At 44.5% G+C, this 14,930-nt stretch overlaps 1 protein-coding gene across 1 annotated transcript in view; it reads left to right on the top strand.

Moving 5' to 3' along the window:
- Positions 1 to 3,700: 3,700 nt before the first annotated feature.
- LOC143781649 (uncharacterized) overlaps positions 3,701 to 14,930 on the top strand; it is a 34,845-nt gene continuing 23,615 nt past the window's right edge. The window contains exon 1 of the mRNA XM_077268361.1: positions 3,701 to 3,920. The gene's annotated coding sequence lies outside the window, so the exon portion shown is untranslated. The remainder of the gene's footprint in view (positions 3,921 to 14,930) is intronic.

Below are 14,930 nucleotides of genomic sequence, written 5' to 3'. Positions count from 1 at the left end.
ATGTGTGGAAAAAAAACGAGATGTGCACTAAATAGGAAGCTTTCTGGATGTAATTTTGAAGAGTTTTCTGATGTGGATTTTGGCACAGAATCTGCACCAAAAACTGCATAAAAAACTCTGTGTGAACATGTCAGGAGTTAAAGGTTGTGCTGAGCTTGTCCAGGTGACTTTGTAAATATCAGTCATCCTTAGATGTGCTCTGAGCAAATGCTATACTCTGTGTTCTGCCTTCCGCAGGACTTATAGCAGTTACCGCTGGCCGGTGGAGCAGGCTGGCAGGAATGGTGAGAAACATGAAGGATGACAAGGGACAAGATTAATATCTTGGTACCGTGTTAGACAGTAGATAGAAAAATATTTAGAATTGAGAGTCCTCAGTGGTTGATACCTTTTAATGGCTAACTGAAAAGATGGTAACAAATTGCAGCTTTCGAGACTACTCCTGTCTCTTCATCAGGCAAAGACTAATACAAATTCTGAAGAATCACATATTTATACACAACATAGTATAGGGGAAAAAAAAAAAAGGGGGAGAGGGGAAAAAAACCCATGGATAAGCCAGGTGACATGAAGCAGGATTACCATGGGTGATAAACAGTTACGTCCATAAATATTGGGCCAATTCTTAGATAAGGATTGTTTTATTGTCCTGTGATTAGGGTCTGTTTGATGACCCCACATGGTCTGATGGGCAAGTTCCTTAGTTGTAGTTAGTTGATGTAAAAAGACATAAATTCGTGTGACACATTCATTCCTGCAGTTAGAGTGTTAAAGGTCGTCATCAGTTTATATTCCCAGACTCTCCTGTCTTTCTGCGATTTGAAGTTACCCTTTAATACAAGTAATTTCATGTCCATAATGTTATGATTTGGGAGACAAAAATGTTTGGCCACAGGTAGATCCATTCTTTTTTCTCTTATTGTATGGCGGTGAGAGTTCATCCTTGTTCTCAGTTTCTGCCCTGTCTCCCCCACATACAGACCCCCAGTTGGACATTTAGTACAATTAATTAGGTACACCACATTAGAAGTGACGCAGCTGAAAGTACCTGGTATCTTGTAGTCCTGATGTGAATTGGGGATCTTTATCTTGTCCGTGGTCATTATAAATGGACAGGTTTTAGATTTTTTCTGGTTGCAAGGAAAGGTTCCTGCAGCATTACAAAACTGAAGAAGAAAATAACCGGGTGCCTCTAGTGGTTACCTACAATCCAAATCTGGAGGCGCTAAGGGGAGCTGCACGGAAATTACAACCGTTACTGCAAAAAGATGCCCAATTACAATCCATTTTTCCAGACCCCCCACTACTGTGTTTTAGGCAGCCCCCAAATCTAAGAAGCATCATTGTCACGAGCTCCCTGTCGTCTCCAACAGCTGCAGGAACCTTTCCTTGCAATCAGAAAAAATGTAAAACCTGTCCACTTATAATGATCAAGTCCGCTTACCAGGATACTAAAAGAGGATAGAGAGGTAGGGTCCCGCCAGAGTACCGGCTCCCGACACGTGTTTCGCGGCTACAGGACACCGCTTTTTCAAGGAAGTGCAGTAATAAGTGAAAGGACCTATTCTTATGCCAGCTGGTCAGCGTCACATGTCCAGGTTTAACCAATGCCGGCGGCGCATGCGCATGGCGGCGGGCGGGTCCGCCATGGGGGCAGGGCGCAGGGCCAAGCGCGCGCGCCGGGAGTGACCTGGAGCGCGCGCACAAGGCCGAAGTGCGCCCGCCCACATGGGGGAGCCGCCCACCAACCGGGCGATGCGCACGGCCACTAGCAAGGAGTAAAAGCTGGAAGTCCGGACAGACGGGTATAATATGTTAACTTGTATATATGGGAATAAGGAGAGCATAGATAGGCCGCAAGGCTGAGGGATCTATATAAAAGTCCGGTGGGAACCGTCCGGACACCGGCAGGGACACAAAAGAGAAAAGGAAAAGTTGTGCCAAAATGCACACAACAAGACATACAGAGGATGCACAAAAGTGCATGGACATAGTGCTCTGGTACAGAGACAACAACTAGATCAAATGTATAGCGTTAGTGCAAATATTAAATCACTAGACTGTGGCCCGATTCTAATGCATCGGGTATTCTAGAATATGCATGTCCCCGTAGTATGTGATTCGCGGCAGACTGTGCCCGTCGCTGATTGGTCGAGGCAACCTTTATGACATCATCGTCGCCATGGCAACCATTATGACATCATCGTCGCCATGCTGTGCCCATCTCTGATTGGTCGAGGCCGCCCGACAAACCGTCGACCACTCCATATAAGGTATGGTCTACAAACCGCCGACCACTCCATATAAGGTATGGTCTACAAACCGCCGACCACTCCATATAAGGTATGGTCTACAAACCGCCGACCACTCCATATAAGGTATCCTGTTTGTAGACCATACCTTATATGGAGTGATTTCCAGGACAGACAGACAGACAGACAGACAGACAGAAAGACAGACAGACAGACAGACAGACAGACAGACAGACGGAAAAACCCTTAGACAATTATATATATAGATACTCTCATGATAACCAGATTATATATACATCCTAAAGGAGAGATAGAATAATAATTAGATGTCGTAGAGCCGATAATAAATGTTATACATTGTATATCCATTAGGTAACATAATTATGTCCATATCAAGCATCCAATGGATGGCACATATAATATGATGGTCTTTTGTTCCTATAGGTGTCCACATCCCACCACAGCAAGAAACTTCAAGGCGACGAATCCAGACCAACCAAGGAGACCAGCGGTCAAAGGCAAGGTCCACAGGTAAGAAAAATCATTAGTGCTACAATAATAGAACAGAAATAAAAACAGTTAAAAAGCAGTTTAAAAACAAAGAACAATGGCGAGATAATGAAAGGACCCAGTTCAATCACATATTGTTAAAGGTATGGGGCAAAGCTCAGGGACTCATTGAGTCCTCTAGGAGTCACACAGTCCAAAAGGACAATCCATTTTGTCTCGATCTGCGCGAGACGTTTCTTATTATCGCCACCTCTCACGCCCAGGTGAAGCGCATCAATCCCCCGAACAGATAGTAATCTTGAATTGCAGTTATGGTGCAGCCAAAAGTGTCGGGGGAGTGTTTTTAATTCTGCCTCTGTGGGCACCGTCCTGGCCGCGTCAATGTCCCGCACATGCTCTCGTACCCGGATCCTAAGTTCCCGTGTGGTGAGACCCACGTATATCTTTGGACATGGACAGGTGGCATAATAGATAACGTTGGTTGACCCACACGAGATCCGATGTCGTATCTGGAAGGTTTTCAAACCATCACTAGATTTAAATTCAGAGCAGCGCAGGACATTGGCGCAGGCAAAACAGTGCCCACACGAGGTACATCCTGGGCGGGGGCCAGCAGTGCCAAAGGGGTTGTTGGTTATAGGGACATAATGACTCCTGACTAACATATCACCGAGGTTCATACCCCTTCGTGGCGTGACATCATATAATGTATCTGTTCAGGGTGCGATGTTTCTTTAAGATTCCAGCCCATACGATGGATTGCGGTGGAAATTCAGATTAGATTTTATTCACTCTCTAAATTATAATAAAACTCCTTGAAAAAGACAAATAAATAGTAGTAATAGGATTTCCCTCGTCCCACTATTATGCGGTCCTGGCTGCGGCTGGCCTCCACGCTCTCCATCCTGTCCTCCACTTCTGCCTCCTCCTTCAGATTCTCCCAGTTGTTTCCTCTCTCCTCGCACATCTGTGTCAGCCATTGTTTGTGAGGACTCCGGGATCTTATGTGGCTTCAGACCATTGTCTCTCCGCAGCTTCTGATTCTCTGCCAGATGTCAAGGAAAAGGGAGGAGAAGGATCTAGAACATTGTGATTGAAGACGAACGGCGAGAAGATCTCAGAGACGTGTGTAATCTAGGGGAGACGGGTCTACTACAGGTAAGTCCAAACCTGACCCGGTCCATGACAGTCCTAGAGTCTGTCCGTGTCTGGGACCATCTCTGAGGCTGGAGGAGCCGGAGGTCGCTGCTCTGGGGCCACAGATCTCATCTGTACACATTTACTATCGGCTTTATCCTTTACTGTGAGTTTTCTATTCAAAAAGTCTGTCTGCAAATTCTGGCCAAAATACACAGAAAAAAAGGAAAAAAGGAGGCGAGCGCTTAGACCGGAGATGCCGCAAAGTGATGAGTTCTGTCAGAAATAATCATAATAATACTAATACCGGATTTACAAGGTTATAGAACCAGCGCCCTCCTCCTCGTTATACTGCCCTTGTCCTCACTGGTTTTTATCTCTCATTTTTGGCTCTATTTTTCTTCTTTAAGTTTCTTGCTATTTCTCTGTTCTCGGGGGTTACTCTTTCTTTCTTTCTTTCTTTCTTTCTTTCTTTCTTTCTTTCTTTCTTTCTTTCTTTCTTTCTTTCTTTCTATCCTTTCCCCTTTCCTTCTTTCCTATTCTATTTTTCTTGCTCTCTCTTTCCTTCTTATCTTTTTATTTCTTTTTTTCTATCTCGTTCCTTATTTTTCCTCTTTCTTTTTTCTTTCTTTCTCTCTCATTTTACCCTTTCTTTCCTTATTTCTTTTTCTACTTTTCTTTTATCTTTATTTTTTTCTCTCTCTTTCCTTCTCTTTCCTTCTATTTCTTCTATCTTTCTTTTTCTCTCTTTTTTCCTCTTTCTCACTTGCTTTCTGGCTTTCCATCATTTTCTTTGTTTCTTTCTTTCTTTCTCCACACTCTTCTTCTCTACCTTTTTTCTATCCATCTTTATTTAATAACTTTCTCTTCTTTCACTTTTTATCTTTTTCTTCTCTTTTCTCTTTTTCTTTTTTTTTTCGTCTCTTTCTCTGTCTACCTTTAGAATAATCCAGAAACCTGAAGGGAAACTCTGCCTGAAATCCGTCACATCTTTTACTCTTTGACCCATCACATAGATGAATTTAGGGTTTCTTCCCTTTCTTCCAGTGACCGGGATCTCTGCCATCTCTGCCTATAATGTAGATATGTGCAGAGCGTTCTCATTCACTGACATCTAGCAGAGATCTTGGAGCTGATCCCGGATTGAAGCACGAGGGGGCCGGTTTATTAGCACATTTGCCTTTTTTACGTCTTTGGAGTTTTTTCACCTGTTTTTTATTTGCACATTATTCTTTTAATTTGCACTTTTTTTGTAACTTTATTTTATGTTTTTGCCTGTGTTTTTATGTTCTTCATTCTGAGCAGCGTGTGGAGTGTCCAGATGCGCCACAGCTTTTCAACAAACTTTGTTCCGGGGGCCGAACCCAAATAGTAACACAGACTTCCAGAAGAAGTCCGTTTTCGGGGGTCCGTGCACAGACACTGGGTGTCCGATACGGCCCCCGAACTTTACCGCTCCAGGTTCACCCATCTCTATGAGAAGTACAGAGGATTCATCGTCTCTGGGACTCAGCGCAGAACGGGAGACGTCTCAGGGGACGGAAACTTCCTGTAGAAGAAGCCTCAGACGGGAATGTACAAATACATATTAGGACCTAGAATAGTGGGGCCGGGGGCTGATGTGACGTTCCTACGTCCACCTGGAGATTCTGAGGTTTCTGGAGAAATATTTACAGTGAATCCACAATGGATCAGCGCCTCCTGATCATCTTATCAATGAACATCAAGACAATTCTCCATAGGGGGCAGAACGGCTAAGGAAGAGGGAAGTTTGCATTTAATGGGGCTTTAATTTTGGGAAGATAATATAAACACTACTTAAAGGAAATCTGTCAGCAGGTTTTTCCTATTTAATCTGAGAGCAGTATAACATCCCCTGATTCCAGCGTGGTGTCACTAATTAGGCTGTGTGCTGTAGTTTCAATACAATCAGTGTTTTATTCAGCAGGAGATTATCACTGCCGGACTAGGTGTCACGTGCCAGGTAGTCCAGCTAATCTGTATAACCCCACCCCCACCTCTGATTGGCAGCTTGCTGACCATGTACACAGGAAGCTGCCAATCAGGAGAGTGGGTGGGGTTATACAGAGCTCAGCATTCTGATCACTGTTACATCTACGGCAGAGAAAACAGGGATTTTATCGAAAGTGCACCAAGCAGTCCAATAAGTAGCACATCACTAGAATCAGGGTCTCTGCCTCTACATCATACAGCTCTCAGATTCCATGGCAAAAACCTGCTGATATACAAGTGCTTCTCACTAAAATAGAACACCACCAAAAAGTTAATTTCAGTTCTTCAATGCAAAAAGTGAATCTCATATATAGAGTCATTACAGAGTGATCTATTTCACGTGTTTATTTCTGTTAATGTTGATGATTATGGCTTACAGCCAATGAAAACCCCAAAGTCATTATCTCAGTATATTAGAATAATTAACAATAAACACCTGTAAAGGATCCTAAGTGTTTATAAAGGTCCCTTAGGGTACTGTCTCACAGTGGCACTTTGGTCGCTACGACGGCACGATCCGTGACGTTGCAGCGTCGCTTGATTATAGCTCCAGCGTCGTAGACTGCTGTCACACTTTGCAATGCACGGCGCTGGAGCGATAATTTCATGACGTAGTTGCGATGTAGAAGTCATACGGGACATTGGGAATATCGTGCACACCTTTGTTACACGATGCGATCATGCCGCCACAGCGGGACACTTGACGACGAAATAAAATTTCAAACGATCTGCTACGACATACGATTCTCAGCGGGGTCCCTGATCGCAGTAGCGTGTCAGACACAGCGATATCGTAACGATGTCGCTGGAACGTCACGGATCGTGCCGTTGTAGCGACCAAAGTGCCACTGTGTGACAGTACCCTAAGTCTGTTTCAGTAGCTCCACAATCATGGGGAAGACTGCTGACCTGACAGATGTCCAGAAGGCAGTCACTGACACACTCCACAAGGAGAGGAATCCACAAAAGGTCATTACTAAAGAAGCCGGCTGTTCACAGAGTGCTGGATCCAAGCAGATTAATGGAAAGTGGAGTGGAAGGAAAAAGTGTGGTAGAAAAAGGTGCACAAGCAACCGGGATAACCGCAGCCTGGAAAGGATTGTTAAGAAAAGGCCATTCAGTAATGTGGCGTAGATTCACAAGGAGCGGACTGCTGCTGGAGTCATTGCTTCACCACACACAGATGTCTCCAGGACATGGACTACAAGTGTCACATTACTTGTGTCAGCCACTCATGACGAATAGACAACGCCAGAAGCGTCTTACCTGGGCCAAGGAGAAAAAGAACTAGACTGTTGTCAGTGGTCCAAGGGGTTTTTCTCAGATGAAAGTAAATTTTTCATTTCATTTGGAAATCAAGGTCCCAGAGTCTGGAGGAAGAGTGGAGAGGTCACAATCCAAGCTGCTGGAGGTCTGGTGTGAAGTCTCCACAATCAGTGATGGTTTGGGGAGCCATGTCATCTGCTGGTGTAGGTCCACTGTGTTGTATCAAGACCAAAGTCAGCGCAGCCGTCTACCAGGACATTTCCGAGCACGTCATGCTTCCCCTTTGCTGACAAGCTTTTTGGAGATGGAAATGTCATTCTCCAGCAGGACTTGGCCCCTGTCCACACGGCCAAAAGTACCAATATCTGGTGTAAACACAACAGTATCACTGGGCTTGATTGGCAGCAAACTCACCTGACCTTAACCCCATAGTGAATCCATGGAGTATTGTGAAGAGGAAGATGAGAGACACCAGACCCAACAATGCAGACGAGCTGAAGGCTGCTATCAAAGCAACCTGGGCTTCCATAACCCCTCAGCAGCGCCACAGGCTGATCGCCTCCATGCCACGCCGCATTGATGCAGTAATTGATGCAAAAGGAGCCGCGACCAAGTACTGAGAGCATTTACTGAACATACATTTCAGTAGGCCAATATTTCGGATTTTAAAATCATTTTTCAAGCCAGTGTTATAAAGTATTCTAATTTACTGAGATAATGACTTTTGTGTTTACATTAGCTGTAAGCCATAATCATCAACAGTAACAGAAATAAACACGTGAAATAGATCACTCTGTGTGTAATGACTCTATAGAATATATGAGATTCACTTTTTGTATTGAACTGAAATAAATAAACTTTTTGATGATATTCTGATTTAGTGAGAAGCACTTGTATATGTTTTTTAAAGGGTTTATCTAGGAGTTAAATATTGATGACTGATTTTTAAAATAATGGCATCAATATCAGATCGATCGGAGTCTGACACCAATCAGCTGCTCAATACTCTGGTGGTGGCTGGATATACATAGTATTTGGAGACAGAACAGCACAGCTCCATACACTGTGCAGTGGCCATTCTTGGGTACTGCGGCTCAGCTCCTATAGATGTGAATGGAAGCTGAGTTGCAATTCTTGGGAAGAACCACTACACAGTGTACGGCGCTGAGAACAGCTGATCAGTACCGATGCCTGGCAGGGATGTTACTAAAGTCTTAAAAGATCAGAAGCCCAAGCCCCAAAGAATGTTTCCATTTTCATTCACCAATGAGAAAAAAATGTATATATGCAGTCATGGCCAAAAGTGTTTGCACCCCTAAAATTGTTCCAGAAAGTAAAGCATTATTCCCAGAAAATTATTGTAGTTATACGCGTTTTGTTATACACATGTTTATTTCCATTGTGGGTATTATAACAGCACAAAAAAACAGAGAGAAAAAGACAAATTGGAAATAATTTCACACAAAACACCCAAAATGGACAAATATAGCTGTCATCTTGGCAAAATTATGGGTAAACAACTTTGTTTCAAGCATGTGGTTCTTGTTCAAACTCGCCTGTAGCAAGTAACAGGTGTGGGCAATATGAAAATCACACCTGAAACCCAATAAAAAGGGGAGAAGTTGCCTCAATCTTTGCATTGTGTGTCTGTGTGTGCCCCACTAGGCATGGAGAACAGAAAGAGAAGAAGAGAACTGTCTGAGCATTTGAGAACCAGAATTGTTGAAAAATAACAATCTCAAGGTTACAAGTCCATCTCCAGAGATCTTGATGTTCCTTTGTCCACGGTGCGCAACATAATCAAGAAATTTACAACCCATGGCACTGCAGCTAATCTCCCTTGTTGTGTATGTATGAGAACGATTGATGATAGTAGTGCAGGATAGTCCAGATGTTGGGTAGGCATCCCCAATCAAAGTTCAAAGAAATTCATGCTGTCCTGCAGGTTCAGGGTGCATCAGTGTCAGCGCAAACTATCCATCCACATGTGAATGAAATTAAATGCTATGGCAGGGGACCGCGGAGGACCCCACTGCTGACAGAGACATAAATAAGCGAGAATGCAGTTTGCCAAAATGTATGTGAGTGATCCAAAACCCTTCTGGGAAAGTGTCTTGTGGACAGATGAGACTAAGATAGAGATTTTTGGTAAAGCACATCATTCTACTGTTTACTGAACATGTAATGAGGCTACAAAGAAAGAAACACAGTACCTACAGTCAGATATGGTGGAGGTTCAAAGATGTTTTGGGGTTGTTTTTTGCCTCTGACACTGGGTGCCTTAACTGTGTGCAATGCATCATGAAATCTGAAGATTACCAAAGGATTTTGGGTGGCAATGTAGAGCTCAGTGTCAGAAAGCTGGGTTTGTGTCATGGGTCTTCCAGCAGGACAATGACCCCAAGCATACTTCAAGAAGCCCCCAGAAATAGATGGAAACAAAGCACTGGAAAGCTCTGAAGTGACAGCAATGAGTCTGGATCTAAATCCCATTGATCACCTGTGGAGAGATCTTTATAAACTGTTGGGAGAAGGCAACTTCACATATGAGAGATCTGGAGCAGTTTGCAAAAGAAGAGCGGTACAAAATCCCAGCTGAGAGGTGTTATAAGCTTGTTGATTGTTATAATAAGCAACTGACTGCAGTTATTTATTCCTAAGGGCGTGCAACCAAATATTAAGTTGAGGGTGCCAACTATTTTGTCCGGGCCATTTTGGGGGTTTTGTAATTATATCCAATTTGCGTTTTTTTCGTGTTGCTCCAATATACATAAAGGAAATAAACATGTGTATAACAAAATATGTGTAACTGCAATAAGTTTCTAGGAGAAATGCTTCATTTTCTGGAAAACTTTCAAGGATGTCAACACTTCTGGTCATGAATGCATAGTGACTTACAGGGAACGTTCTTCTGGTTGGATTCATTCACTCTTGCTGTCTTTTTCATCTGGACCAGACCACCATGATGAATTTTGTCTGCAGAGTCTGCAAATTGTCTCTTCAGAGAGGAAGAGGACTAGAACTCTAGTGCCACCTATTGGAAGTAACAATCCTAATAGTCAATGTCGACCCTTTAACGAGCCTTGTCACATGACTTAGGATAATAGCCAAACCAGAATCTCAATTTGCAGACACTGTGTTTCGGGATACTGCCCCTCAGTGCAAAGTGGAGATCTGGTTTGGCTGATTGAGAGGCGTCTGACCGGGATCCAAGAAGTATCGTTTCTCCTTGCGGAGATTGACATGCTAAGCATGCCGAGATGAGGAGACTTAAAGCCACTATGCTCCTCTGGGAAACATGCAAATTGTCTCTTCAGAGAGGAAGAGAACTAGAACTCTACTGTAGTGACACCTATTTAAAGTAGCAATCCTAACAGTCAAATCTGCAGAGTCTGTAACTTGGAGACACTTTTCACATTTCCACCTTCTCCAAACCTACATTGGCTTCCAATTTTGCTGCTACTCTCAATTCTGTGGCTCAAATAATAATCGCCCCCAAAGTGCCCTCTCCAGTTATAATCACCCCCAGAGTGCCCTCTAAATTAATAATACCCCTAGAGTGTCCCCACAGAACTCTCTCCAGTAATAACGCTGCCTGAGTGTCCCCTCTAGTAATAATGCCCCCAAAGGACCCTTTCCAGTAGTAATGAGCCATTATTGACCCTCCCAGTAATAATGCCCCCACAATACCCCTACAGTAATATTAATCCGTTAGGGCCCAATCCAGTAATAGTGCAACATCCAGTAATTCTCCCCATAGTGCCCATCCAGTAATACTGATCTGTTAGTGTCCGGTCCTATAACGATGAATCTTCACTACCCCCTACAGTAATCCCCCTTAGTGCCCCTCCAGCAATATTGATCCATTAGTGCCTTCTTCAGTAATGATGTACCCAGAGTGCTCTCTCCAGTTAGAATGCCCCCATAGGGCATCCTCCAGTAATGATGATCCACTAGTGACTGGTCTGGTAATGATGCCCCTTCTATACCCCCTACAATAATAATGTTCTCATAGTGCCCCCTCCAGTAGTATTGATCTGTGTCTTCCCCATGTATAATGGCTTGCACTTTACTTCTCCTTTCGATTCGAGGCAGAAATGGCTTGTAATGAGTTTGTGGGTCATCCCACGAGCCCCTGATTAGCAGAGAGCCATCGTGTGCTAGATGCAGACCTGTTCCACCTCATCATATTTGGAAGGGGTAATGGGACTTATTCCTTTCTGTCTCGTCTTATCTCTGCCTGTAAGACACGGAGACACTGCAGTGGACAGATGAATGGGGGCACGGCACCAACTATTGTCTGCGCTGGACGGAACCGGCGGCTCCTGAATAATCCCAGAGGAGCCGATCTACAGATACAGAGGAACAATGTGGAGGCCACCTGTAACCCTGCAGATTACACACTTACATCATGAAGAAAGGACTTCATAGATCTGGAACAATAAAAGGTGGAGCAGATACATTGTGCATGTGTTTATACACATAGCTCCTGAACATTGGAGCAACTGGTGCAGATTTTGGCTTTCGGCAACGATCATTCGAGGGAGAACTGACAGCAACAAAACTGAGGTCATACACATCAATATATCAGTATCAAACCCTAACAATCAACAGTCCTTGCAACCACAGACAGATGATGGCCCCATGTGTAAGAACAGTATTTTGACTCTTTGCATTTATCAACTCATCATTAACGCACAATTTCACCAGTTTTTGAGGTGGAAATAGACCCCATTACATCTGGGGCATCTGTGTGGCTACACAGGTTGCATCAGTGGTATGCCCGCCCTTGCTCAGCACAAGCCTGCAGCTGTTGCATTCTTTAACACTTCTGACCACTGTCAGTTTGCCATTTTAGGAAGTGGTGAATAGAATGAGAGAACTTGTTTGGAAAACGTTCACCAATCTCAAATTCGGCACGAACGTAGCACATTCGGATTTGTGTTCGCTTTCACAAGCATTTTTTTTTACTCAAAGTCGGCAAAGTTCAGTCACAGTTCGGTAAATGATCGCGTTTCCCGCTAATGTTTTTGCTATTACTATGGCTAGGATAGTGGTGCTGTATAAATAGCGGCGGGAACGGAAGGAAGTGTTTGATGAGGGGAGGCGGTGTGGAGAGGCTAGAGGAGCAGCATGCTCTTTTTTTTCCACCTTAACTTTGTGTGTTGATTCCGGCAGCCAATCAGGGCACAGAAACGATCCACAACGTCATAACACAAGGTCTTCTGTGAATGGCTGCCGATGTCACATGTCCCTGGCCGTATAAAAGGCAGACATCTTGTTTTGCTAGCGCCATTTTCTCAGTGTCACAGTGCAGAGAGGTTGCTCCTCCGCTAGTGATGGTGCTGAAAGTGAACTTGTTAGTTAAATAGCTAGGATCCTGTCCTATGTGAAATCGATCTTCCAGCATAGAACTAGATTGTGGAAACACTGTATGGCAGTCTCTGGAAGCGCCGTTTGCTACTACAAATCGTTTGTGATAAAACTGTGTTTCAGTGGCAAATCAGAAGGTCAGAATTCCTCTTAAAAATCATTAGGTATAACAATGTTGTTCAGGCACACTATCTAAGAAAAGGTATTAATGTTAATGAAAGGTCAACTGAACAAACACCGTCTTGTCCTATCCAAAGAACACTGACAACATCTGTTACTGGCCAGCCTACTCGACTCACTTTCTTTGGCAGCCGCACAGAAGTATGCATTATAGATGAGGCTCAGAAAGAGCATGTGCTACAGTGGATGGCAATTGCTGCATCAATTGGCCTCTCCTTCCCTTCCTTCACCTTAGTGGAGCGCCCCCACACCGCCGCAGGGCCGAGGGGTACCCGGAGCCGGGCCTCTGAGTCTCAGTTCTGGGGTTGTCACGGTGGCTAGACCCGGTCCGTGGCCCCGTCTGTCAGTGGGGAACGTCCAGTGCAATAAGTGGGGTGCAGGTCGCGGTAAATAACGAGGACACCAGGTTGCAGTCTCTTTACCTCTTTACTGAAGATCTCTGGGTCCTCAGTCCAGAATACGGTTCACCAGGCTGCGCAAGTCCGGCCGGTCCAATGGCACTTCCAGAGTTCTCTTCACAGGAGGAAATCTGTGCCTTCCCCCTAGCGCTATGTGTTGTGGTCCTTCCCTGCTGTGCTTACGGAAAGTCCCCACAACTGTTGTGTCTGTTTCTTAAGTTCCCTCACAACTCGTTCAGATGATGTTCTTCTCCTCCGTCCCTCCCTGATGTTCTGGTTAGGACGGCACCCGTATGACGAGTAGGCTCGGAGCTCTTCCGGGACCCTAGAGTCGCCCCTCTCCTAGTGCGCCCCCCATGTCTTCATAGGTGATGTATGTTAGACAGCCCGCCTGAGACTGACTGCCCTGCCGCTGTTTGAAGTATTGCTTGAAGCTGAATGTTATGATACTTCCTCGGCGTTCCGGCCACCGGTAGTGCGCCTCAGCAGGATGTTGCTTCGATCTTACAGCACGACTCCTACTGGTATTTCTCCTTTGCGTGATCTCGTTTCTCACTCAGCACAATCTATCTCTCTTCTAATCCTTTCTTGGGCACCGCCGCTACCCGGAGCAGGCACGGTCCCGTTACGTTCGTTCTTCTTGCCAAGCCTCTGTCAGGATCCCACCCCTGACAGAGACCCTACTGTATCTTCCCCCCACAACACCCTCTGCCACAAGGTGTTGCCTGGTTCCAACCCAGTCAGCTTCTAATCTAACTTCCTGCCTGACCCCCAGTTTACCCACTATGGTGGGGAGTGGCCTAGTCAATAGAACCCTTAGCTCCCCCCGGAGGCCCGGCTGTGAAATGTATTGGTGTCTGTGATACCTGGTCAGATGAACTCCTTCAGTGCCATCAGACGTACCATAGCTCCCCATAGTGGCGGAGCCACAGTACTGCAACGACCAGGACTCTGGGGCGCTGCACTCCCCCCTGGTTAAACACAGTACTCCGGGACTGGGAAGAAAACAACAATACAAGTTAGCAAAAAGACATACAGTTTTGTTGAGTGCAATAACAGTAAGTATACTTGAACAGAGCTTCCCTTTATGGGAGGTGAGGACACTTGAACGTTACAAAACATGGTTAAACATTAAACATTATAAATTACAGGCTATAAATAACTCCTGTTACCCAACCGGGCATTCTACTTAGTATAAATTCTAGAGCAATATTTTAACATCGCCCTTAAGGACGTACACTCGGCATCCATTAAAGACCTTCTTATAATCACATTATAAGGCAAATTTAACTTTACATTCTCCTTCTTTAATCTGCAGGACCGCCTGTCCTATCGGCGCCAGACCTACTGCCTCTCCTTTCTATACAGGACCGCTCCTTTCAGCCCGAGCCTTCTGTCTTTTCAACTACTATACATGGTATAGAACATAACACACTTTCGGGTTTGAGAACACTGAGCCATCTACATATGGCTCCTAAGAGGACTCACTACCTAACCCCTACGGGTTCACTCTCTGTCCCCGGTATCACATTATTAACTCTTCTTCTTACAATAACTAACTTCTTATGGAGGACTCAGGGTCTACCTTCTATCCCCCCTTTTCTATCAACATTATTAAATATCGAACTTCCATCTTTACTCTTCTTACTACCGACTATGCAGGACACTGTGTCTACCCCTACGGGCCTACTGCATCTTTCTTCTAGCTCTCATTCTTTCTTCTAAAGGACATTATCAACATTTCTTTGTCTTACAGCCAACTAGTTCAATACAAGTAACTTCAACATATAAGCATTATCAT

Source organism: Ranitomeya variabilis, chromosome 6 (genome assembly GCF_051348905.1).
Source record: "Ranitomeya variabilis isolate aRanVar5 chromosome 6, aRanVar5.hap1, whole genome shotgun sequence".
Taxonomy (NCBI): Eukaryota; Metazoa; Chordata; class Amphibia; order Anura; family Dendrobatidae; genus Ranitomeya; species Ranitomeya variabilis.
The sequence above is the reverse complement of the archived record's forward strand: the minus strand, read 5'-3'. Positions and strand labels throughout refer to the sequence as shown.